This window comes from Triturus cristatus, chromosome 11 (genome assembly GCF_964204655.1).
Source record: "Triturus cristatus chromosome 11, aTriCri1.1, whole genome shotgun sequence".
NCBI lineage: Eukaryota > Metazoa > Chordata > Amphibia > Caudata > Salamandridae > Triturus > Triturus cristatus.
Window position 1 is genome coordinate 1,143,254,931 of NC_140594.1, and position 25,017 is coordinate 1,143,279,947.

A 25,017-nucleotide genomic window follows, 5' to 3' on the forward strand; every position below is an offset into this window, starting at 1 on the left:
TGCTGTAAATCAAGAGAGTGATCGTCAAAGGATCAACCCTATACTTTGAAAGTAAAGATACCCAATTAGAAGCATAAATGACAGGTGGGACCTTCACACGTTTTTCGGGGCATGCTTTGAATTTAATTCTTCCCTTTTTGTTCTGCTTTTATCAATCTCCTATGCATTTCATGGAATTTACTCCCTTTCTCTTCGCTGCTTTGCTTCCGATGCTGCCCATATGCTCATTTCCACTATTTGTACTGCTGCTTTCCATTTCTTCTCTTCTGCACAGCTTTATCCTTGGTTTCAATCCCCAGTTCTTTACCCTCTGCAAGACAATTTCTACAGCTTTTCATGTTGGTATCCACACCAAATGCACGATTGGAACCGGTGCAAGATTGCCACTGCACTCGGCGTTGTAACATCTGGAACCTAGAGGACACACATCAGAGGGCGTTGGTGGTATAGTGGTGAGCATAGCTGCCTTCCAAGCAGTTGACCCGGGTTCGATTCCCGGCCAACGCAGTGCAAATATTTATATATTCTCCAAGCAGGATATATTTTAATGCAACATGTCACAAAACTGAAATATCAGAAACAGAATAATCAGCCGTTATATAAAAAAATAATCAAACACGTAGGTAGACATCTCGATCGCCTCATCTGCTACATTCATTGTCCCAATATATGCTATTTTCCATAAAGCACTCACCACTCACATGTGCTGATAATAAATATTTTGCTGGGGGCAGGCAATGAAAGGGCTGAGCCCCGACCAGAAATTATAACCCCAGCATCCCTATGTTAAAAAGCATTTCTAGGCGATATCTAGCCTCTGAAAATAATAGGCAAGATCCACCGATAAATCTGGCAAAAGTCCGCAAGATTTTGTGCATACTTGTGTTCTCACCTGAATGCAGCGCCACCTTGTAACCATCGGATGTAACTGCGGCTCAGAAAAATGTTTTATCAGAGGGCAAGTTGAGAGGACTCCAAGTGGCAGATTTCCACGGAAAGAGCCTCTCACTGCAGCAGGAAGGTTGGATACTTCAAATTGGCATAGTTTCCTGTCCAGCGTCCTCTCACGTCCCGAACGCTCCCAAACGCTCAAAAGCCTCACACCGGGCAAGCCCTCACCGGGTAGATCTCTGGCTCCCAGGTAAAGCCAAATCCTGAGTATGCTAGTGCTAGGATCACAGAGAAAGGACAGGGACAGAGAGCTGCTGTCTTGGTAAAGGCCTGAAACGGCTAATTCCTAAGAGGGTCTGCACTTTCAGTTATGACTGACTGTGAGTGGGGAAGATGAAGATTTTCTGTACCCAGCATACCTTGCGATGTTCTTAGGCAAATGAGGAGAGAGCCCCACCAATCCCTTGCCACTCCGCTGAAAGCTCCTCCTCTGCATAAAGAGAGCACTTTCACAAGGGAGCAGAGTGGCGCAGCGGAAGCGTGCTGGGCCCATAACCCAGAGGTCGATGGATCGAAACCATCCTCTGCTAATATTGCTTGATTTTTCTTCCTAGGACTAATCTGTCATTTCCACCCTGCCAGCAAGGAAAAGCGCAGGCTTGTGCTAGCTATGTGAGAAAAGACTTCTCAACTATCTGTCTCTGCTGTAAATCAAGAGAGTGATCGTCAAAGGATCAACCCTATACTTTGAAAGTAAAGATACCCAATTAGAAGCATAAATGACAGGTGGGACCTTCACACGTGTTTCGGGGCATGCTTTGAATTTAATTCTTCCCTTTTTGTTCTGCTTTTATCAATCTCCTATGCATTTCATGGAATTTACTCCCTTTCTCTTCGCTGCTTTGCTTCCGATGCTGCCCATATGCTCATTTCCACTATTTGTACTGCTGCTTTCCATTTCTTCTCTTCTGCACAGCTTTATCCTTGGTTTCAATCCCCAGTTCTTTACCCTCTGCAAGACAATTTCTACAGCTTTTCATGTTGGTATCCACACCAACTGCACGATTGGAACCGGTGCAAGATTGCCACTGCACTCGGCGTTGTAACATCTGGAACCTAGAGGACACACATCAGAGGGCGTTGGTGGTATAGTGGTGAGCATAGCTGCCTTCCAAGCAGTTGACCCGGGTTCGATTCCCGGCCAACGCAGTGCAAATATTTATATATTCTCCAAGCAGGATATATTTTAATGCAACATGTCACAAAACTGAAATATCAGAAACAGAATAATCAGCCGTTATATAAAAAAATAATCAAACACGTAGGTAGACATCTCGATCGCCTCATCTGCTACATTCATTGTCCCAATATATGCTATTTTCCATAAAGCACTCACCACTCACATGTGCTGATAATAAATATTTTGCTGGGGGCAGGCAATGAAAGGGCTGCGCCCCGACCAGAAATTATAACCCCAGCATCCCTATGTTAAAAAGCATTTCTAGGCGATATCTAGCCTCTGAAAATAATAGGCAAGATCCACCGATAAATCTGGCAAAAGTCCCCAAGATTTTGTGCATACTTGTGTTCTCACCTGAATGCAGCGCCACCTTGTAACCATCGGATGTAACTGCGGCTCAGAAAAATGTTTTATCAGAGGGCAAGTTGAGAGGACTCCAAGTGGCAGATTTCCACGGAAAGAGCCTCTCACTGCAGCAGGAAGGTTGGATACTTCAAATTGGCATAGTTTCCTGTCCAGCGTCCTCTCACGTCCCAAACGCTCAAAAGCCTCACACCGGGCAAGCCCTCACCGGGTAGATCTCTGGCTCCCAGGTAAAGCCAAATCCTGAGTATGCTAGTGCTAGGATCACAGAGAAAGGACAGGGACAGAGAGCTGCTGTCTTGGTAAAGGCCTGAAACGGCTAATTCCTAAGAGGGTCTGCACTTTCAGTTATGACTGACTGTGAGTGGGGAAGATGAAGATTTTCTGTACCCAGCATACCTTGCGATGTGCTTAGGCAAATGAGGAGAGAGCCCCACCAATCCCTTGCCACTCCGCTGAAAGCTCCTCCTCTGCATAAAGAGAGCACTTTCACAAGGGAGCAGAGTGGCGCAGCGGAAGCGTGCTGGGCCCATAACCCAGAGGTCGATGGATCGAAACCATCCTCTGCTAATATTGCTTGATTTTTCTTCCTAGGACTAATCTGTCATTTCCACCCTGCCAGCAAGGAAAAGCGCAGGCTTGTGCTAGCTATGTGAGAAAAGACTTCTCAACTATCTGTCTCTGCTGTAAATCAAGAGAGTGATCGTCAAAGGATCAACCCTATACTTTGAAAGTAAAGATACCCAATTAGAAGCATAAATGACAGGTGGGACCTTCACACGTTTTTCGGGGCATGCTTTGAATTTAATTCTTCCCTTTTTGTTCTGCTTTTATCAATCTCCTATGCATTTCATGGAATTTACTCCCTTTCTCTTCGCTGCTTTGCTTCCGATGCTGCCCATATGCTCATTTCCACTATTTGTACTGCTGCTTTCCATTTCTTCTCTTCTGCACAGCTTTATCCTTGGTTTCAATCCCCAGTTCTTTACCCACTGCAAGACAATTTCTACAGCTTTTCATGTTGGTATCCACACCAAATGCACGATTGGAACCGGTGCAAGATTGCCACTGCACTCGGCGTTGTAACATCTGGAACCTAGAGGACACACATCAGAGGGCGTTGGTGGTATAGTGGTGAGCATAGCTGCCTTCCAAGCAGTTGACCCGGGTTCGATTCCCGGCCAACGCAGTGCAAATATTTATATATTCTCCAAGCAGGATATATTTTAATGCAACATGTCACAAAACTGAAATATCAGAAACAGAATAATCAGCCGTTATATAAAAAAATAATCAAACACGTAGGTAGACATCTCGATCGCCTCATCTGCTACATTCATTGTCCCAATATATGCTATTTTCCATAAAGCACTCACCACTCACATGTGCTGATAATAAATATTTTGCTGGGGGCAGGCAATGAAAGGGCTGCGCCCCGACCAGAAATTATAACCCCAGCATCCCTATGTTAAAAAGCATTTCTAGGCGATATCTAGCCTCTGAAAATAATAGGCAAGATCCACCGATAAATCTGGCAAAAGTCCCCAAGATTTTGTGCATACTTGTGTTCTCACCTGAATGCAGCGCCACCTTGTAACCATCGGATGTAACTGCGGCTCAGAAAAATGTTTTATCAGAGGGCAAGTTGAGAGGACTCCAAGTGGCAGATTTCCACGGAAAGAGCCTCTCACTGCAGCAGGAAGGTTGGATACTTCAAATTGGCATAGTTTCCTGTCCAGCGTCCTCTCACGTCCCGAACGCTCCCAAACGCTCAAAAGCCTCACACCGGGCAAGCCCTCACCGGGTAGATCGCTGGCTCCCAGGTAAAGCCAAATCCTGAGTATGCTAGTGCTAGGATCACAGAGAAAGGACAGGGACAGAGAGCTGCTGTCTTGGTAAAGGCCTGAAACGGCTAATTCCTAAGAGGGTCTGCACTTTCAGTTATGACTGACTGTGAGTGGGGAAGATGAAGATTTTCTGTACCCAGCATACCTTGCGATGTGCTTAGGCAAATGAGGAGAGAGCCCCACCAATCCCTTGCCACTCCGCTGAAAGCTCCTCCTCTGCATAAAGAGAGCACTTTCACAAGGGAGCAGAGTGGCGCAGCGGAAGCGTGCTGGGCCCATAACCCAGAGGTCGATGGATCGAAACCATCCTCTGCTAATATTGCTTGATTTTTCTTCCTAGGACTAATCTGTCATTTCCACCCTGCCAGCAAGGAAAAGCGCAGGCTTGTGCTAGCTATGTGAGAAAAGACTTCTCAACTATCTGTCTCTGCTGTAAATCAAGAGAGTGATCGTCAAAGGATCAACCCTATACTTTGAAAGTAAAGATACCCAATTAGAAGCATAAATGACAGGTGGGACCTTCACACGTTTTTCGGGGCATGCTTTGAATTTAATTCTTCCCTTTTTGTTCTGCTTTTATCAATCTCCTATGCATTTCATGGAATTTACTCCCTTTCTCTTCGCTGCTTTGCTTCCGATGCTGCCCATATGCTCATTTCCACTATTTGTACTGCTGCTTTCCATTTCTTCTCTTCTGCACAGCTTTATCCTTGGTTTCAATCCCCAGTTCTTTACCCACTGCAAGACAATTTCTACAGCTTTTCATGTTGGTATCCACACCAAATGCACGATTGGAACCGGTGCAAGATTGCCACTGCACTCGGCGTTGTAACATCTGGAACCTAGAGGACACACATCAGAGGGCGTTGGTGGTATAGTGGTGAGCATAGCTGCCTTCCAAGCAGTTGACCCGGGTTCGATTCCCGGCCAACGCAGTGCAAATATTTATATATTCTCCAAGCAGGATATATTTTAATGCAACATGTCACAAAACTGAAATATCAGAAACAGAATAATCAGCCGTTATATAAAAAAATAATCAAACACGTAGGTAGACATCTCGATCGCCTCATCTGCTACATTCATTGTCCCAATATATGCTATTTTCCATAAAGCACTCACCACTCACATGTGCTGATAATAAATATTTTGCTGGGGGCAGGCAATGAAAGGGCTGCGCCCCGACCAGAAATTATAACCCCAGCATCCCTATGTTAAAAAGCATTTCTAGGCGATATCTAGCCTCTGAAAATAATAGGCAAGATCCACCGATAAATCTGGCAAAAGTCCCCAAGATTTTGTGCATACTTGTGTTCTCACCTGAATGCAGCGCCACCTTGTAACCATCGGATGTAACTGCGGCTCAGAAAAATGTTTTATCAGAGGGCAAGTTGAGAGGACTCCAAGTGGCAGATTTCCACGGAAAGAGCCTCTCACTGCAGCAGGAAGGTTGGATACTTCAAATTGGCATAGTTTCCTGTCCAGCGTCCTCTCACGTCCCGAACGCTCCCAAACGCTCAAAAGCCTCACACCGGGCAAGCCCTCACCGGGTAGATCTCTGGCTCCCAGGTAAAGCCAAATCCTGAGTATGCTAGTGCTAGGATCACAGAGAAAGGACAGGGACAGAGAGCTGCTGTCTTGGTAAAGGCCTGAAACGGCTAATTCCTAAGAGGGTCTGCACTTTCAGTTATGACTGACTGTGAGTGGGGAAGATGAAGATTTTCTGTACCCAGCATACCTTGCGATGTGCTTAGGCAAATGAGGAGAGAGCCCCACCAATCCCTTGCCACTCCGCTGAAAGCTCCTCCTCTGCATAAAGAGAGCACTTTCACAAGGGAGCAGAGTGGCGCAGCGGAAGCGTGCTGGGCCCATAACCCAGAGGTCGATGGATCGAAACCATCCTCTGCTAATATTGCTTGATTTTTCTTCCTAGGACTAATCTGTCATTTCCACCCTGCCAGCAAGGAAAAGCGCAGGCTTGTGCTAGCTATGTGAGAAAAGACTTCTCAACTATCTGTCTCTGCTGTAAATCAAGAGAGTGATCGTCAAAGGATCAACCCTATACTTTGAAAGTAAAGATACCCAATTAGAAGCATAAATGACAGGTGGGACCTTCACACGTTTTTCGGGGCATGCTTTGAATTTAATTCTTCCCTTTTTGTTCTGCTTTTATCAATCTCCTATGCATTTCATGGAATTTACTCCCTTTCTCTTCGCTGCTTTGCTTCCGATGCTGCCCATATGCTCATTTCCACTATTTGTACTGCTGCTTTCCATTTCTTCTCTTCTGCACAGCTTTATCCTTGGTTTCAATCCCCAGTTCTTTACCCTCTGCAAGACAATTTCTACAGCTTTTCATGTTGGTATCCACACCAAATGCACGATTGGAACCGGTGCAAGATTGCCACTGCACTCGGCGTTGTAACATCTGGAACCTAGAGGACACACATCAGAGGGCGTTGGTGGTATAGTGGTGAGCATAGCTGCCTTCCAAGCAGTTGACCCGGGTTCGATTCCCGGCCAACGCAGTGCAAATATTTATATATTCTCCAAGCAGGATATATTTTAATGCAACATGTCACAAAACTGAAATATCAGAAACAGAATAATCAGCCGTTATATAAAAAAATAATCAAACACGTAGGTAGACATCTCGATCGCCTCATCTGCTACATTCATTGTCCCAATATATGCTATTTTCCATAAAGCACTCACCACTCACATGTGCTGATAATAAATATTTTGCTGGGGGCAGGCAATGAAAGGGCTGAGCCCCGACCAGAAATTATAACCCCAGCATCCCTATGTTAAAAAGCATTTCTAGGCGATATCTAGCCTCTGAAAATAATAGGCAAGATCCACCGATAAATCTGGCAAAAGTCCGCAAGATTTTGTGCATACTTGTGTTCTCACCTGAATGCAGCGCCACCTTGTAACCATCGGATGTAACTGCGGCTCAGAAAAATGTTTTATCAGAGGGCAAGTTGAGAGGACTCCAAGTGGCAGATTTCCACGGAAAGAGCCTCTCACTGCAGCAGGAAGGTTGGATACTTCAAATTGGCATAGTTTCCTGTCCAGCGTCCTCTCACGTCCCGAACGCTCCCAAACGCTCAAAAGCCTCGCCCTCACCGGGTAGATCTCTGGCTCCCAGGTAAAGCCAAATCCTGAGTATGCTAGTGCTAGGATCACAGAGAAAGGACAGGGACAGAGAGCTGCTGTCTTGGTAAAGGCCTGAAACGGCTAATTCCTAAGAGGGTCTGCACTTTCAGTTATGACTGACTGTGAGTGGGGAAGATGAAGATTTTCTGTACCCAGCATACCTTGCGATGTTCTTAGGCAAATGAGGAGAGAGCCCCACCAATCCCTTGCCACTCCGCTGAAAGCTCCTCCTCTGCATAAAGAGAGCACTTTCACAAGGGAGCAGAGTGGCGCAGCGGAAGCGTGCTGGGCCCATAACCCAGAGGTCGATGGATCGAAACCATCCTCTGCTAATATTGCTTGATTTTTCTTCCTAGGACTAATCTGTCATTTCCACCCTGCCAGCAAGGAAAAGCGCAGGCTTGTGCTAGCTATGTGAGAAAAGACTTCTCAACTATCTGTCTCTGCTGTAAATCAAGAGAGTGATCGTCAAAGGATCAACCCTATACTTTGAAAGTAAAGATACCCAATTAGAAGCATAAATGACAGGTGGGACCTTCACACGTGTTTCGGGGCATGCTTTGAATTTAATTCTTCCCTTTTTGTTCTGCTTTTATCAATCTCCTATGCATTTCATGGAATTTACTCCCTTTCTCTTCGCTGCTTTGCTTCCGATGCTGCCCATATGCTCATTTCCACTATTTGTACTGCTGCTTTCCATTTCTTCTCTTCTGCACAGCTTTATCCTTGGTTTCAATCCCCAGTTCTTTACCCTCTGCAAGACAATTTCTACAGCTTTTCATGTTGGTATCCACACCAACTGCACGATTGGAACCGGTGCAAGATTGCCACTGCACTCGGCGTTGTAACATCTGGAACCTAGAGGACACACATCAGAGGGCGTTGGTGGTATAGTGGTGAGCATAGCTGCCTTCCAAGCAGTTGACCCGGGTTCGATTCCCGGCCAACGCAGTGCAAATATTTATATATTCTCCAAGCAGGATATATTTTAATGCAACATGTCACAAAACTGAAATATCAGAAACAGAATAATCAGCCGTTATATAAAAAAATAATCAAACACGTAGGTAGACATCTCGATCGCCTCATCTGCTACATTCATTGTCCCAATATATGCTATTTTCCATAAAGCACTCACCACTCACATGTGCTGATAATAAATATTTTGCTGGGGGCAGGCAATGAAAGGGCTGCGCCCCGACCAGAAATTATAACCCCAGCATCCCTATGTTAAAAAGCATTTCTAGGCGATATCTAGCCTCTGAAAATAATAGGCAAGATCCACCGATAAATCTGGCAAAAGTCCCCAAGATTTTGTGCATACTTGTGTTCTCACCTGAATGCAGCGCCACCTTGTAACCATCGGATGTAACTGCGGCTCAGAAAAATGTTTTATCAGAGGGCAAGTTGAGAGGACTCCAAGTGGCAGATTTCCACGGAAAGAGCCTCTCACTGCAGCAGGAAGGTTGGATACTTCAAATTGGCATAGTTTCCTGTCCAGCGTCCTCTCACGTCCCAAACGCTCAAAAGCCTCACACCGGGCAAGCCCTCACCGGGTAGATCTCTGGCTCCCAGGTAAAGCCAAATCCTGAGTATGCTAGTGCTAGGATCACAGAGAAAGGACAGGGACAGAGAGCTGCTGTCTTGGTAAAGGCCTGAAACGGCTAATTCCTAAGAGGGTCTGCACTTTCAGTTATGACTGACTGTGAGTGGGGAAGATGAAGATTTTCTGTACCCAGCATACCTTGCGATGTGCTTAGGCAAATGAGGAGAGAGCCCCACCAATCCCTTGCCACTCCGCTGAAAGCTCCTCCTCTGCATAAAGAGAGCACTTTCACAAGGGAGCAGAGTGGCGCAGCGGAAGCGTGCTGGGCCCATAACCCAGAGGTCGATGGATCGAAACCATCCTCTGCTAATATTGCTTGATTTTTCTTCCTAGGACTAATCTGTCATTTCCACCCTGCCAGCAAGGAAAAGCGCAGGCTTGTGCTAGCTATGTGAGAAAAGACTTCTCAACTATCTGTCTCTGCTGTAAATCAAGAGAGTGATCGTCAAAGGATCAACCCTATACTTTGAAAGTAAAGATACCCAATTAGAAGCATAAATGACAGGTGGGACCTTCACACGTTTTTCGGGGCATGCTTTGAATTTAATTCTTCCCTTTTTGTTCTGCTTTTATCAATCTCCTATGCATTTCATGGAATTTACTCCCTTTCTCTTCGCTGCTTTGCTTCCGATGCTGCCCATATGCTCATTTCCACTATTTGTACTGCTGCTTTCCATTTCTTCTCTTCTGCACAGCTTTATCCTTGGTTTCAATCCCCAGTTCTTTACCCACTGCAAGACAATTTCTACAGCTTTTCATGTTGGTATCCACACCAAATGCACGATTGGAACCGGTGCAAGATTGCCACTGCACTCGGCGTTGTAACATCTGGAACCTAGAGGACACACATCAGAGGGCGTTGGTGGTATAGTGGTGAGCATAGCTGCCTTCCAAGCAGTTGACCCGGGTTCGATTCCCGGCCAACGCAGTGCAAATATTTATATATTCTCCAAGCAGGATATATTTTAATGCAACATGTCACAAAACTGAAATATCAGAAACAGAATAATCAGCCGTTATATAAAAAAATAATCAAACACGTAGGTAGACATCTCGATCGCCTCATCTGCTACATTCATTGTCCCAATATATGCTATTTTCCATAAAGCACTCACCACTCACATGTGCTGATAATAAATATTTTGCTGGGGGCAGGCAATGAAAGGGCTGCGCCCCGACCAGAAATTATAACCCCAGCATCCCTATGTTAAAAAGCATTTCTAGGCGATATCTAGCCTCTGAAAATAATAGGCAAGATCCACCGATAAATCTGGCAAAAGTCCCCAAGATTTTGTGCATACTTGTGTTCTCACCTGAATGCAGCGCCACCTTGTAACCATCGGATGTAACTGCGGCTCAGAAAAATGTTTTATCGGAGGGCAAGTTGAGAGGACTCCAAGTGGCAGATTTCCACGGAAAGAGCCTCTCACTGCAGCAGGAAGGTTGGATACTTCAAATTGGCATAGTTTCCTGTCCAGCGTCCTCTCACGTCCCGAACGCTCCCAAACGCTCAAAAGCCTCACACCGGGCAAGCCCTCACCGGGTAGATCTCTGGCTCCCAGGTAAAGCCAAATCCTGAGTATGCTAGTGCTAGGATCACAGAGAAAGGACAGGGACAGAGAGCTGCTGTCTTGGTAAAGGCCTGAAACGGCTAATTCCTAAGAGGGTCTGCACTTTCAGTTATGACTGACTGTGAGTGGGGAAGATGAAGATTTTCTGTACCCAGCATACCTTGCGATGTGCTTAGGCAAATGAGGAGAGAGCCCCACCAATCCCTTGCCACTCCGCTGAAAGCTCCTCCTCTGCATAAAGAGAGCACTTTCACAAGGGAGCAGAGTGGCGCAGCGGAAGCGTGCTGGGCCCATAACCCAGAGGTCGATGGATCGAAACCATCCTCTGCTAATATTGCTTGATTTTTCTTCCTAGGACTAATCTGTCATTTCCACCCTGCCAGCAAGGAAAAGCGCAGGCTTGTGCTAGCTATGTGAGAAAAGACTTCTCAACTATCTGTCTCTGCTGTAAATCAAGAGAGTGATCGTCAAAGGATCAACCCTATACTTTGAAAGTAAAGATACCCAATTAGAAGCATAAATGACAGGTGGGACCTTCACACGTTTTTCGGGGCATGCTTTGAATTTAATTCTTCCCTTTTTGTTCTGCTTTTATCAATCTCCTATGCATTTCATGGAATTTACTCCCTTTCTCTTCGCTGCTTTGCTTCCGATGCTGCCCATATGCTCATTTCCACTATTTGTACTGCTGCTTTCCATTTCTTCTCTTCTGCACAGCTTTATCCTTGGTTTCAATCCCCAGTTCTTTACCCTCTGCAAGACAATTTCTACAGCTTTTCATGTTGGTATCCACACCAAATGCACGATTGGAACCGGTGCAAGATTGCCACTGCACTCGGCGTTGTAACATCTGGAACCTAGAGGACACACATCAGAGGGTGTTGGAGGTATAGTGGTGAGCATAGCTGCCTTCCAAGCAGTTGACCCGGGTTCGATTCCCGGCCAACGCAGTGCAAATATTTATATATTCTCCAAGCAGGATATATTTTAATGCAACATGTCACAAAACTGAAATATCAGAAACAGAATAATCAGCCGTTATATAAAAAAATAAACAAACACGTAGGTAGACATCTCGATCGCCTCATCTGCTACATTCATTGTCCCAATATATGCTATTTTCCATAAAGCACTCACCACTCACATGTGCTGATAATAAATATTTTGCTGGGGGCAGGCAATGAAAGGGCTGAGCCCCGACCAGACATTATAACCCCAGCATCCCTATTTTAAAAAGCATTTCTAGGCGATATCTAGCCTCTGAAAATAATAGGCAAGATCCACCGATAAATCTGGCAAAAGTCCCCAAGATTTTGTGCATACTTGTGCTCTCACCTGAATGCAGCGCCACCTTGTAACCATCGGATGTAACTGCGACTCAGAAAAATGTTTTATCAGAGGGCAAGTTGAGATGACTCCAAGTGGCAGATTTCCACGGAAAGAGCCTCTCGCTGCAGCAGGAAGGTTGGATACTTCAAATTGGCATAGTTTCCTGTCCAGCGTCCTCTCACGTCCCGAACGCTCCCAAACGCTCAAAAGCCTCACACCGGGCAAGCCCTCACCGGGTAGATCTCTGGCTCCCAGGTAAAGCCAAATCCTGAGTATGCTAGTGCTAGGATCACAGAGAAAGGACAGGGACAGAGAGCTGCTGTCTTGGTAAAGGCCTGAAACGGCTAATTCCTAAGAGGGTCTGCACTTTCAGTTATGACTGACTGTGAGTGGGGAAGATGAAGATTTTCTGTACCCAGCATACCTTGCGATGTGCTTAGGCAAATGAGGAGAGAGCCCCACCAATCCCTTGCCACTCCGCTGAAAGCTCCTCCTCTGCATAAAGAGAGCACTTTCACAAGGGAGCAGAGTGGCGCAGCGGAAGCGTGCTTGGCCCATAACCCAGAGGTCGATGGATCGAAACCATCCTCTGCTAATATTGCTTGATTTTTCTTCCTAGGACTAATCTGTCATTTCCACCCTGCCAGCAAGGAAAAGCGCAGGCTTGTGCTAGCTATGTGAGAAAAGACTTCTCAACTATCTGTCTCTGCTGTAAATCAAGAGAGTGATCGTCAAAGGATCAACCCTATACTTTGAAAGTAAAGATACCCAATTAGAAGCATAAATGACAGGTGGGACCTTCACACGTTTTTCGGGGCATGCTTTGAATTTAATTCTTCCCTTTTTGTTCTGCTTTTATCAATCTCCTATGCATTTCATGGAATTTACTCCCTTTCTCTTCGCTGCTTTGCTTCCGATGCTGCCCATATGCTCATTTCCACTATTTGTACTGCTGCTTTCCATTTCTTCTCTTCTGCACAGCTTTATCCTTGGTTTCAATCCCCAGTTCTTTACCCACTGCAAGACAATTTCTACAGCTTTTCATGTTGGTATCCACACCAAATGCACGATTGGAACCGGTGCAAGATTGCCACTGCACTCGGCGTTGTAACATCTGGAACCTAGAGGACACACATCAGAGGGCGTTGGTGGTATAGTGGTGAGCATAGCTGCTTTCCAAGCAGTTGACCCGGGTTCGATTCCCGGCCAACGCAGTGCAAATATTTATATATTCTCCAAGCAGGATATATTTTAATGCAACATGTCACAAAACTGAAATATCAGAAACAGAATAATCAGCCGTTATATAAAAAAATAATCAAACACGTAGGTAGACATCTCGATCGCCTCATCTGCTACATTCATTGTCCCAATATATGCTATTTTCCATAAAGCACTCACCACTCACATGTGCTGATAATAAATATTTTGCTGGGGGCAGGCAATGAAAGGGCTGCGCCCCGACCAGAAATTATAACCCCAGCATCCCTATGTTAAAAAGCATTTCTAGGCGATATCTAGCCTCTGAAAATAATAGGCAAGATCCACCGATAAATCTGGCAAAAGTCCCCAAGATTTTGTGCATACTTGTGTTCTCACCTGAATGCAGCGCCACCTTGTAACCATCGGATGTAACTGCGGCTCAGAAAAATGTTTTATCAGAGGGCAAGTTGAGAGGACTCCAAGTGGCAGATTTCCACGGAAAGAGCCTCTCACTGCAGCAGGAAGGTTGGATACTTCAAATTGGCATAGTTTCCTGTCCAGCGTCCTCTCACGTCCCGAACGCTCCCAAACGCTCAAAAGCCTCCCCTCACCGGGTAGATCTCTGGCTCCCAGGTAAAGCCAAATCCTGAGTATGCTAGTGCTAGGATCACAGAGAAAGGACAGGGACAGAGAGCTGCTGTCTTGGTAAAGGCCTGAAACGGCTAATTCCTAAGAGGGTCTGCACTTTCAGTTATGACTGACTGTGAGTGGGGAAGATGAAGATTTTCTGTACCCAGCATACCTTGCGATGTGCTTAGGCAAATGAGGAGAGAGCCCCACCAATCCCTTGCCACTCCGCTGAAAGCTCCTCCTCTGCATAAAGAGAGCACTTTCACAAGGGAGCAGAGTGGCGCAGCGGAAGCGTGCTGGGCCCATAACCCAGAGGTCGATGGATCGAAACCATCCTCTGCTAATATTGCTTGATTTTTCTTCCTAGGACTAATCTGTCATTTACACCCTGCCAGCAAGGAAAAGCGCAGGCTTGTGCTAGCTATGTGAGAAAAGACTTCTCAACTATCTGTCTCTGCTGTAAATCAAGAGAGTGATCGTCAAAGGATCAACCCTATACTTTGAAAGTAAAGATACCCAATTAGAAGCATAAATGACAGGTGGGACCTTCACACGTTTTTCGGGGCATGCTTTGAATTTAATTCTTCCCTTTTTGTTCTGCTTTTATCAATCTCCTATGCATTTCATGGAATTTACTCCCTTTCTCTTCGCTGCTTTGCTTCCGATGCTGCCCATATGCTCATTTCCACTATTTGTACTGCTGCTTTCCATTTCTTCTCTTCTGCACAGCTTTGTCCTTGGTTTCAATCCCCAGTTCTTTACCCTCTGCAAGACAATTTCTACAGCTTTTCATGTTGGTATCCACACCAAATGCACGATTGGAACCGGTGCAAGATTGCCACTGCACTCGGCGTTGTAACATCTGGAACCTAGAGGACACACATCAGAGGGCGTTGGTGGTATAGTGGTGAGCATAGCTGCCTTCCAAGCAGTTGACCCGGGTTCGATTCCCGGCCAACGCAGTGCAAATATTTATATATTCTCCAAGCAGGATATATTTTAATGCAACATGTCACAAAACTGAAATATCAGAAACAGAATAATCAGCCGTTATATAAAAAAATAAACAAACACGTAGGTAGACATCTCGATCGCCTCATCTGCTACATTCATTGTCCCAATATATGCTATTTTCCATAAAGCACTCACCACTCACATGTGCTGATAATAAATATTTTGCTGGGGGCAGGCAATGAAAGGGCTGAGCCCCGACCAGACATTATAACCCCAGCATCCCTATTTTAAAAAGCATTTCTAGGCGATATCTAGCCTCTGAAAATAATAGGCAAGATCCACCGATAAATCTGGCAAAAGTCCCCAAGATTTTGTGCATACTTGTGCTCTCACCTGAATGCAGCGCCACCTTGTAACCATCGGATGTAACTGCGGCTCAGAAAAATGTTTTATCAGAGGGCAAGTTGAGAGGACTCCAAGTGGCAGATTTCCACGGAAAGAGCCTCTCGCTGCAGCAGGAAGGTTGGATACTTCAAATTGGCATAGTTTCCTGTCCAGCGTCCTCTCACGTCCCGAACGCTCCCAAACGCTCAAAAGCCTCGCCCTCACCGGGTAGATCTCTGGCTCCCAGGTAAAGCCAAATCCTGAGTATGCTAGTGCTAGGATCACAGAGAAAGGACAGGGACAGAGAGCTGCTGTCTTGGTAAAGGCCTGAAACGGCTAATTCCTAAGAGGGTCTGCACTTTCAGTTATGACTGACTGTGAGTGGGGAAGATGAAGATTTTCTGTACCCAGCATACCTTGCGATGTGCTTAGGCAAATGAGGAGAGAGCCCCACCAATCCCTTGCCACTCCGCTGAAAGCTCCTCCTCTGCATAAAGAGAGCACTTTCACAAGGGAGCAGAGTGGCGCAGCGGAAGCGTGCTGGGCCCATAACCCAGAGGTCGATGGATCGAAACCATCCTCTGCTAATATTGCTTGATTTTTCTTCCTAGGACTAATCTGTCATTTCCACCCTGCCAGCAAGGAAAAGCGCAGGCTTGTGCTAGCTATGTGAGAAAAGACTTCTCAACTATCTGTCTCTGCTGTAAATCAAGAGAGTGATCGTCAAAGGATCAACCCTATACTTTGAAAGTAAAGATACCCAATTAGAAGCATAAATGACAGGTGGGACCTTCACACGTTTTTCGGGGCATGCTTTGAATTTAATTCTTCCCTTTTTGTTCTGCTTTTATCAATCTCCTATGCATTTCATGGAATTTACTCCCTTTCTCTTCGCTGCTTTGCTTCCGATGCTGCCCATATGCTCATTTCCACTATTTGTACTGCTGCTTTCCATTTCTTCTCTTCTGCACAGCTTTATCCTTGGTTTCAATCCCCAGTTCTTTACCCTCTGCAAGACAATTTCTACAGCTTTTCATGTTGGTATCCACACCAAATGCACGATTGGAACCGGTGCAAGATTGCCACTGCACTCGGCGTTGTAACATCTGGAACCTAGAGGACACACATCAGAGGGTGTTGGTGGTATAGTGGTGAGCATAGCTGCCTTCCAAGCAGTTGACCCGGGTTCGATTCCCGGCCAACGCAGTGCAAATATTTATATATTCTCCAAGCAGGATATATTTTAATGCAACATGTCACAAAACTGAAATATCAGAAACAGAATAATCAGCCGTTATATAAAAAAATAAACAAACACGTAGGTAGACATCTCGATCGCCTCATCTGCTACATTCATTGTCCCAATATATGCTATTTTCCATAAAGCACTCACCACTCACATGTGCTGATAATAAATATTTTGCTGGGGGCAGGCAATGAAAGGGCTGAGCCCCGACCAGACATTATAACCCCAGCATCCCTATTTTAAAAAGCATTTCTAGGCGATATCTAGCCTCTGAAAATAATAGGCAAGATCCACCGATAAATCTGGCAAAAGTCCCCAAGATTTTGTGCATACTTGTGCTCTCACCTGAATGCAGCGCCACCTTGTAACCATCGGATGTAACTGCGACTCAGAAAAATGTTTTATCAGAGGGCAAGTTGAGATGACTCCAAGTGGCAGATTTCCACGGAAAGAGCCTCTCGCTGCAGCAGGAAGGTTGGATACTTCAAATTGGCATAGTTTCCTGTCCAGCGTCCTCTCACGTCCCGAACGCTCCCAAACGCTCAAAAGCCTCACACCGGGCAAGCCCTCACCGGGTAGATCTCTGGCTCCCAGGTAAAGCCAAATCCTGAGTATGCTAGTGCTAGGATCACAGAGAAAGGACAGGGACAGAGAGCTGCTGTCTTGGTAAAGGCCTGAAACGGCTAATTCCTAAGAGGGTCTGCACTTTCAGTTATGACTGACTGTGAGTGGGGAAGATGAAGATTTTCTGTACCCAGCATACCTTGCGATGTGCTTAGGCAAATGAGGAGAGAGCCCCACCAATCCCTTGCCACTCCGCTGAAAGCTCCTCCTCTGCATAAAGAGAGCACTTTCACAAGGGAGCAGAGTGGCGCAGCGGAAGCGTGCTGGGCCCATAACCCAGAGGTCGATGGATCGAAACCATCCTCTGCTAATATTGCTTGATTTTTCTTCCTAGGACTAATCTGTCATTTCCACCCTGCCAGCAAGGAAAAGCGCAGGCTTGTGCTAGCTATGTGAGAAAAGACTTCTCAACTATCTGTCTCTGCTGTAAATCAAGAGAGTGATCGTCAAAGGATCAACCCTATACTTTGAAAGTAAAGATACCCAATTAGAAGCATAAATGACAGGTGGGACCTTCACACGTTTTTCGGGGCATGCTTTGAATTTAATTCTTCCCTTTTTGTTCTGCTTTTATCAATCTCCTATGCATTTCATGGAATTTACTCCCTTTCTCTTCGCTGCTTTGCTTCCGATGCTGCCCATATGCTCATTTCCACTATTTGTACTGCTGCTTTCCATTTCTTCTCTTCTGCACAGCTTTATCCTTGGTTTCAATCCCCAGTTCTTTACCCTCTGCAAGACAATTTCTACAGCTTTTCATGTTGGTATCCACACCAAATGCACGATTGGAACCGGTGCAAGATTGCCACTGCACTCGGCGTTGTAACATCTGGAACCTAGAGGACACACATCAGAGGGTGTTGGTGGTATAGTGGTGAGCATAGCTGCCTTCCAAGCAGTTGACCCGGGTTCGATTCCCGGCCAACGCAGTGCAAATATTTATATATTCTCCAAGCAGGATATATTTTAATGCAACATGTCACAAAACTGAAATATCAGAAACAGAATAATCAGCCGTTATATAAAAAAATAAACAAACACGTAGGTAGACATCTCGATCGCCTCATCTGCTACATTCATTGTCCCAATATATGCTATTTTCCATAAAGCACTCACCACTCACATGTGCTGATAATAAATATTTTGCTGGGGGCAGGCAATGAAAGGGCTGAGCCCCGACCAGACATTATAACCCCAGCATCCCTATTTTAAAAAGCATTTCTAGGCGATATCTAGCCTCTGAAAATAATAGGCAAGATCCACCGATAAATCTGGCAAAAGTCCCCAAGATTTTGTGCATACTTGTGCTCTCACCTGAATGCAGCGCCACCTTGTAACCATCGGATGTAACTGCGACTCAGAAAAATGTTTTATCAGAGGGCAAGTTGAGATGACTCCAAGTGGCAGATTTCCACGGAAAGAGCCTCTCGCTGCAGCAGGAAGGTTGGATACTTCAAATTGGCATAGTTTCCTGTCCAGCGTCCTCTCACGTCCCGAACGCTCCCAAACGCTCAAAAGCCTCACACCGGGCAAGCCCTCACCGGGTAGATCTCTGGCTCCCAGGTAAAGCCAAATCCTGAGTATGCTAGTGCTAGGATCACAGAGAAAGGACAGGGACAGAGAGCTGCTGTCTTGGTAAAGGCCTGAAACGGCTAATTCCTAAGAGGGTCTGCACTTTCAGTTATGACTGACTGTGAGTGGGGAAGATGAAGATTTTCTGTACCCATCATACCTTGCGATGTGCTTAGGCAAATGAGGAGAGAGCCCCACCAATCCCTTGCCACTCCGCTGAAAGCTCCTCCTCTGCATAAAGAGAGCACTTTCACAAGGGAGCAGAGTGGCGCAGCGGAAGCGTGCTTGGCCCATAACCCAGAGGTCAATGGATCGAAACCATCCTCTGCTAATATTGCTTGATTTTTCTTCCTAGGACTAATCTGTCATTTCCACCCTGCCAGCAAGGAAAAGCGCAGGCTTGTGCTAGCTATGTGAGAAAAGACTTCTCAACTATCTGTCTCTGCTGTAAATCAAGAGAGTGATCGTCAAAGGATCAACCCTATACTTTGAAAGTAAAGATACCCAATTAGAAGCATAAATGACAGGTGGGACCTTCACACGTTTTTCGGGGCATGCTTTGAATTTAATTCTTCCCTTTTTGTTCTGCTTTTATCAATCTCCTATGCATTTCATGGAATTTACTCCCTTTCTCTTCGCTGCTTTGCTTCCGATGCTGCCCATATGCTCATTTCCACTATTTGTACTGCTGCTTTCCATTTCTTCTCTTCTGCACAGCTTTATCCTTGGTTTCAATCCCCAGTTCTTTACCCACTGCAAGACAATTTCTACAGCTTTTCATGTTGGTATCCACACCAAATGCACGATTGGAACCGGTGCAAGATTGCCACTGCACTCGGCGTTGTAACATCTGGAACCTAGAGGACACACATCAGAGGGCGTTGGTGGTATAGTGGTGAGCATAGCTGCCTTCCAAGCAGTTGACCCGGGTTCGATTCCCGGCCAACGCAGTGCAAATATTTATATATTCTCCAAGCAGGATATATTTTAATGCAACATGTCACAAAACTGAAATATCAGAAACAGAATAATCAGCCGTTATATAAAAAAATAATCAAACACGTAGGTAGACATCTCGATCGCCTCATCTGCTACATTCATTGTCCCAATATATGCTATTTTCCATAAAGCACTCACCACTCACATGTGCTGATAATAAATATTTTGCTGGGGGCAGGCAATGAAAGGGCTGCGCCCCGACCAGAAATTATAACCCCAGCATCCCTATGTTAAAAAGCATTTCTAGGCGATATCTAGCCTCTGAAAATAATAGGCAAGATCCACCGATAAATCTGGCAAAAGTCCCCAAGATTTTGTGCATACTTGTGTTCTCACCTGAATGCAGCGCCACCTTGTAACCATCGGATGTAACTGCGGCTCAGAAAAATGTTTTATCAGAGGGCAAGTTGAGAGGACTCCAAGTGGCAGATTTCCACGGAAAGAGCCTCTCACTGCAGCAGGAAGGTTGGATACTTCAAATTGGCATAGTTTCCTGTCCAGCGTCCTCTCACGTCCCGAACGCTCCCAAACGCTCAAAAGCCTCCCCTCACCGGGTAGATCTCTGGCTCCCAGGTAAAGCCAAATCCTGAGTATGCTAGTGCTAGGATCACAGAGAAAGGACAGGGACAGAGAGCTGCTGTCTTGGTAAAGGCCTGAAACGGCTAATTCCTAAGAGGGTCTGCACTTTCAGTTATGACTGACTGTGAGTGGGGAAGATGAAGATTTTCTGTACCCAGCATACCTTGCGATGTGCTTAGGCAAATGAGGAGAGAGCCCCACCAATCCCTTGCCACTCCGCTGAAAGCTCCTCCTCTGCATAAAGAGAGCACTTTCACAAGGGAGCAGAGTGGCGCAGCGGAAGCGTGCTGGGCCCATAACCCAGAGGTCGATGGATCGAAACCATCCTCTGCTAATATTGCTTGATTTTTCTTCCTAGGACTAATCTGTCATTTACACCCTGCCAGCAAGGAAAAGCGCAGGCTTGTGCTAGCTATGTGAGAAAAGACTTCTCAACTATCTGTCTCTGCTGTAAATCAAGAGAGTGATCGTCAAAGGATCAACCCTATACTTTGAAAGTAAAGATACCCAATTAGAAGCATAAATGACAGGTGGGACCTTCACACGTTTTTCGGGGCATGCTTTGAATTTAATTCTTCCCTTTTTGTTCTGCTTTTATCAATCTCCTATGCATTTCATGGAATTTACTCCCTTTCTCTTCGCTGCTTTGCTTCCGATGCTGCCCATATGCTCATTTCCACTATTTGTACTGCTGCTTTCCATTTCTTCTCTTCTGCACAGCTTTGTCCTTGGTTTCAATCCCCAGTTCTTTACCCTCTGCAAGACAATTTCTACAGCTTTTCATGTTGGTATCCACACCAAATGCACGATTGGAACCGGTGCAAGATTGCCACTGCACTCGGCGTTGTAACATCTGGAACCTAGAGGACACACATCAGAGGGCGTTGGTGGTATAGTGGTGAGCATAGCTGCCTTCCAAGCAGTTGACCCGGGTTCGATTCCCGGCCAACGCAGTGCAAATATTTATATATTCTCCAAGCAGGATATATTTTAATGCAACATGTCACAAAACTGAAATATCAGAAACAGAATAATCAGCCGTTATATAAAAAAATAAACAAACACGTAGGTAGACATCTCGATCGCCTCATCTGCTACATTCATTGTCCCAATATATGCTATTTTCCATAAAGCACTCACCACTCACATGTGCTGATAATAAATATTTTGCTGGGGGCAGGCAATGAAAGGGCTGAGCCCCGACCAGACATTATAACCCCAGCATCCCTATTTTAAAAAGCATTTCTAGGCGATATCTAGCCTCTGAAAATAATAGGCAAGATCCACCGATAAATCTGGCAAAAGTCCCCAAGATTTTGTGCATACTTGTGCTCTCACCTGAATGCAGCGCCACCTTGTAACCATCGGATGTAACTGCGGCTCAGAAAAATGTTTTATCAGAGGGCAAGTTGAGAGGACTCCAAGTGGCAGATTTCCACGGAAAGAGCCTCTCGCTGCAGCAGGAAGGTTGGATACTTCAAATTGGCATAGTTTCCTGTCCAGCGTCCTCTCACGTCCCGAAAGCTCCCAAACGCTCAAAAGCCTCGCCCTCACCGGGTAGATCTCTGGCTCCCAGGTAAAGCCAAATCCTGAGTATGCTAGTGCTAGGATCACAGAGAAAGGACAGGGACAGAGAGCTGCTGTCTTGGTAAAGGCCTGAAACGGCTAATTCCTAAGAGGGTCTGCACTTTCAGTTATGACTGACTGTGAGTGGGGAAGATGAAGATTTTCTGTACCCAGCATACCTTGCGATGTGCTTAGGCAAATGAGGAGAGAGCCCCACCAATCCCTTGCCACTCCGCTGAAAGCTCCTCCTCTGCATAAAGAGAGCACTTTCACAAGGGAGCAGAGTGGCGCAGCGGAAGCGTGCTTGGCCCATAACCCAGAGGTCAATGGATCGAAACCATCCTCTGCTAATATTGCTTGATTTTTCTTCCTAGGACTAATCTGTCATTTCCACCCTGCCAGCAAGGAAAAGCGCAGGCTTGTGCTAGCTATGTGAGAAAAGACTTCTCAACTATCTGTCTCTGCTGTAAATCAAGAGAGTGATCGTCAAAGGATCAACCCTATACTTTGAAAGTAAAGATACCCAATTAGAAGCATAAATGACAGGTGGGACCTTCACACGTTTTTCGGGGCATGCTTTGAATTTAATTCTTCCCTTTTTGTTCTGCTTTTATCAATCTCCTATGCATTTCATGGAATTTACTCCCTTTCTCTTCGCTGCTTTGCTTCCGATGCTGCCCATATGCTCATTTCCACTATTTGTACTGCTGCTTTCCATTTCTTCTCTTCTGCACAGCTTTATCCTTGGTTTCAATCCCCAGTTCTTTACCCACTGCAAGACAATTTCTACAGCTTTTCATGTTGGTATCCACACCAAATGCACGATTGGAACCGGTGCAAGATTGCCACTGCACTCGGCGTTGTAACATCTGGAACCTAGAGGACACACATCAGAGGGCGTTGGTGGTATAGTGGTGAGCATAGCTGCCTTCCAAGCAATTGACCCGGGTTCGATTCCCGGCCAACGCAGTGCAAATATTTATATATTCTCCAAGCAGGATATATTTTAATGCAACATGTGACAAAACTGAAATATCAGAAACAGAATAATCAGCCGTTATATAAATAAATAATCAAACACGTAGGTAGACATCTCGATCGCCTCATCTGCTACATTCATTGTCCCAATATATGCTATTTTCCATAAAGCACTCACCACTCACATGTGCTGATAATAAATATTTTGCTGGGGGCAGGCAATGAAAGGGCTGCGCCCCGACCAGAAATTATAACCCCAGCATCCCTATGTTAAAAAGCATTTCTAGGCGATATCTAGCCTCTGAAAATAATAGGCAAGATCCACCGATAAATCTGGCAAAAGTCCCCAAGATTTTGTGCATACTTGTGTTCTCACCTGAATGCAGCGCCACCTTGTAACCATCGGATGTAACTGCGGCTCAGAAAAATGTTTTATCAGAGGGCAAGTTGAGAGGACTCCAAGTGGCAGATTTCCACGGAAAGAGCCTCTCACTGCAGCAGGAAGGTTGGATACTTCAAATTGGCATAGTTTCCTGTCCAGCGTCCTCTCACGTCCCGAACGCTCAAAAGCCTCACACCGGGCAAGCCCTCACCGGGTAGATCTCTGGCTCCCAGGTAAAGCCAAATCCTGAGTATGCTAGTGCTAGGATCACAGAGAAAGGACAGGGACAGAGAGCTGCTGTCTTGGTAAAGGCCTGAAACGGCTAATTCCTAAGAGGGTCTGCACTTTCAGTTATGACTGACTGTGAGTGGGGAAGATGAAGATTTTCTGTACCCAGCATACCTTGCGATGTGCTTAGGCAAATGAGGAGAGAGCCCCACCAATCCCTTGCCACTCCGCTGAAAGCTCCTCCTCTGCATAAAGAGAGCACTTTCACAAGGGAGCAGAGTGGCGCAGCGGAAGCGTGCTTGGCCCATAACCCAGAGGTCGATGGATCGAAACCATCCTCTGCTAATATTGCTTGATTTTTCTTCCTAGGACTAATCTGTCATTTCCACCCTGCCAGCAAGGAAAAGCGCAGGCTTGTGCTAGCTATGTGAGAAAAGACTTCTCAACTATCTGTCTCTGCTGTAAATCAAGAGAGTGATCGTCAAAGGATCAACCCTATACTTTGAAAGTAAAGATACCCAATTAGAAGCATAAATGACAGGTGGGACCTTCACACGTTTTTCGGGGCATGCTTTGAATTTAATTCTTCCCTTTTTGTTCTGCTTTTATCAATCTCCTATGCATTTCATGGAATTTACTCCCTTTCTCTTCGCTGCTTTGCTTCCGATGCTGCGCATATGCTCATTTCCACTATTTGTACTGCTGCTTTCCATTTCTTCTCTTCTGCACAGCTTTATCCTTGGTTTCAATCCCCAGTTCTTTACCCTCTGCAAGACAATTTCTACAGCTTTTCATGTTGGTATCCACACCAAATGCACGATTGGAACCGGTGCAAGATTGCCACTGCACTCGGCGTTGTAACATCTGGAACCTAGAGGACACACATCAGAGGGTGTTGGTGGTATAGTGGTGAGCATAGCTGCCTTCCAAGCAGTTGACCCGGGTTCGATTCCCGGCCAACGCAGTGCAAATATTTATATATTCTCCAAGCAGGATATATTTTAATGCAACATGTCACAAAACTGAAATATCAGAAACAGAATAATCAGCCGTTATATAAAAAAATAAACAAACACGTAGGTAGACATCTCGATCGCCTCATCTGCTACATTCATTGTCCCAATATATGCTATTTTCCATAAAGCACTCACCACTCACATGTGCTGATAATAAATATTTTGCTGGGGGCAGGCAATGAAAGGGCTGAGCCTCGACCAGACATTATAACCCCAGCATCCCTATTTTAAAAAGCATTTCTAGGCGATATCTAGCCTCTGAAAATAATAGGCAAGATCCACCGATAAATCTGGCAAAAGTCCCCAAGATTTTGTGCATACTTGTGCTCTCACCTGAATGCAGCGCCACCTTGTAACCATCGGATGTAACTGCGACTCAGAAAAATGTTTTATCAGAGGGCAAGTTGAGATGACTCCAAGTGGCAGATTTCCACGGAAAGAGCCTCTCGCTGCAGCAGGAAGGTTGGATACTTCAAATTGGCATAGTTTCCTGTCCAGCGTCCTCTCACGTCCCGAACGCTCCCAAACGCTCAAAAGCCTCACACCGGGCAAGCCCTCACCGGGTAGATCTCTGGCTCCCAGGTAAAGCCAAATCCTGAGTATGCTAGTGCTAGGATCACAGAGAAAGGACAGGGACAGAGAGCTGCTGT

General features: G+C 45.6%; 14 non-coding genes across 14 annotated transcripts; all 14 read left to right on the top strand.

The window, feature by feature from the left end:
• Window positions 1–435: 435 nt before the first annotated feature.
• TRNAG-UCC (transfer RNA glycine (anticodon UCC)) lies at window positions 436–507 on the top strand. Its single transcript has one exon. It is a non-coding gene; the product is annotated as a tRNA-Gly (tRNA).
• A 1,521-nt stretch (window positions 508–2,028) lies between these two features.
• TRNAG-UCC (transfer RNA glycine (anticodon UCC)) lies at window positions 2,029–2,100 on the top strand. The gene has a single exon. It is a non-coding gene; the product is annotated as a tRNA-Gly (tRNA).
• A 1,511-nt stretch (window positions 2,101–3,611) lies between these two features.
• On the top strand, window positions 3,612–3,683 carry TRNAG-UCC (transfer RNA glycine (anticodon UCC)). The gene has a single exon. It is a non-coding gene; the product is annotated as a tRNA-Gly (tRNA).
• Window positions 3,684–5,204: 1,521 nt separating this feature from the next.
• On the top strand, window positions 5,205–5,276 carry TRNAG-UCC (transfer RNA glycine (anticodon UCC)). The gene has a single exon. It is a non-coding gene; the product is annotated as a tRNA-Gly (tRNA).
• Window positions 5,277–6,797: 1,521 nt separating this feature from the next.
• On the top strand, window positions 6,798–6,869 carry TRNAG-UCC (transfer RNA glycine (anticodon UCC)). The gene has a single exon. It is a non-coding gene; the product is annotated as a tRNA-Gly (tRNA).
• Window positions 6,870–8,379: 1,510 nt separating this feature from the next.
• Window positions 8,380–8,451, top strand: TRNAG-UCC (transfer RNA glycine (anticodon UCC)). Its single transcript has one exon. It is a non-coding gene; the product is annotated as a tRNA-Gly (tRNA).
• Window positions 8,452–9,962: 1,511 nt separating this feature from the next.
• Window positions 9,963–10,034, top strand: TRNAG-UCC (transfer RNA glycine (anticodon UCC)). Its single transcript has one exon. It is a non-coding gene; the product is annotated as a tRNA-Gly (tRNA).
• A 3,114-nt stretch (window positions 10,035–13,148) lies between these two features.
• TRNAG-UCC (transfer RNA glycine (anticodon UCC)) lies at window positions 13,149–13,220 on the top strand. The gene has a single exon. It is a non-coding gene; the product is annotated as a tRNA-Gly (tRNA).
• Window positions 13,221–14,729: 1,509 nt separating this feature from the next.
• Window positions 14,730–14,801, top strand: TRNAG-UCC (transfer RNA glycine (anticodon UCC)). The gene has a single exon. It is a non-coding gene; the product is annotated as a tRNA-Gly (tRNA).
• Window positions 14,802–16,311: 1,510 nt separating this feature from the next.
• On the top strand, window positions 16,312–16,383 carry TRNAG-UCC (transfer RNA glycine (anticodon UCC)). The gene has a single exon. It is a non-coding gene; the product is annotated as a tRNA-Gly (tRNA).
• Window positions 16,384–17,904: 1,521 nt separating this feature from the next.
• Window positions 17,905–17,976, top strand: TRNAG-UCC (transfer RNA glycine (anticodon UCC)). Its single transcript has one exon. It is a non-coding gene; the product is annotated as a tRNA-Gly (tRNA).
• A 1,521-nt stretch (window positions 17,977–19,497) lies between these two features.
• On the top strand, window positions 19,498–19,569 carry TRNAG-UCC (transfer RNA glycine (anticodon UCC)). Its single transcript has one exon. It is a non-coding gene; the product is annotated as a tRNA-Gly (tRNA).
• A 1,509-nt stretch (window positions 19,570–21,078) lies between these two features.
• On the top strand, window positions 21,079–21,150 carry TRNAG-UCC (transfer RNA glycine (anticodon UCC)). The gene has a single exon. It is a non-coding gene; the product is annotated as a tRNA-Gly (tRNA).
• A 3,093-nt stretch (window positions 21,151–24,243) lies between these two features.
• TRNAG-UCC (transfer RNA glycine (anticodon UCC)) lies at window positions 24,244–24,315 on the top strand. The gene has a single exon. It is a non-coding gene; the product is annotated as a tRNA-Gly (tRNA).
• The last annotated feature ends 702 nt before the right edge of the window (window positions 24,316–25,017 follow it).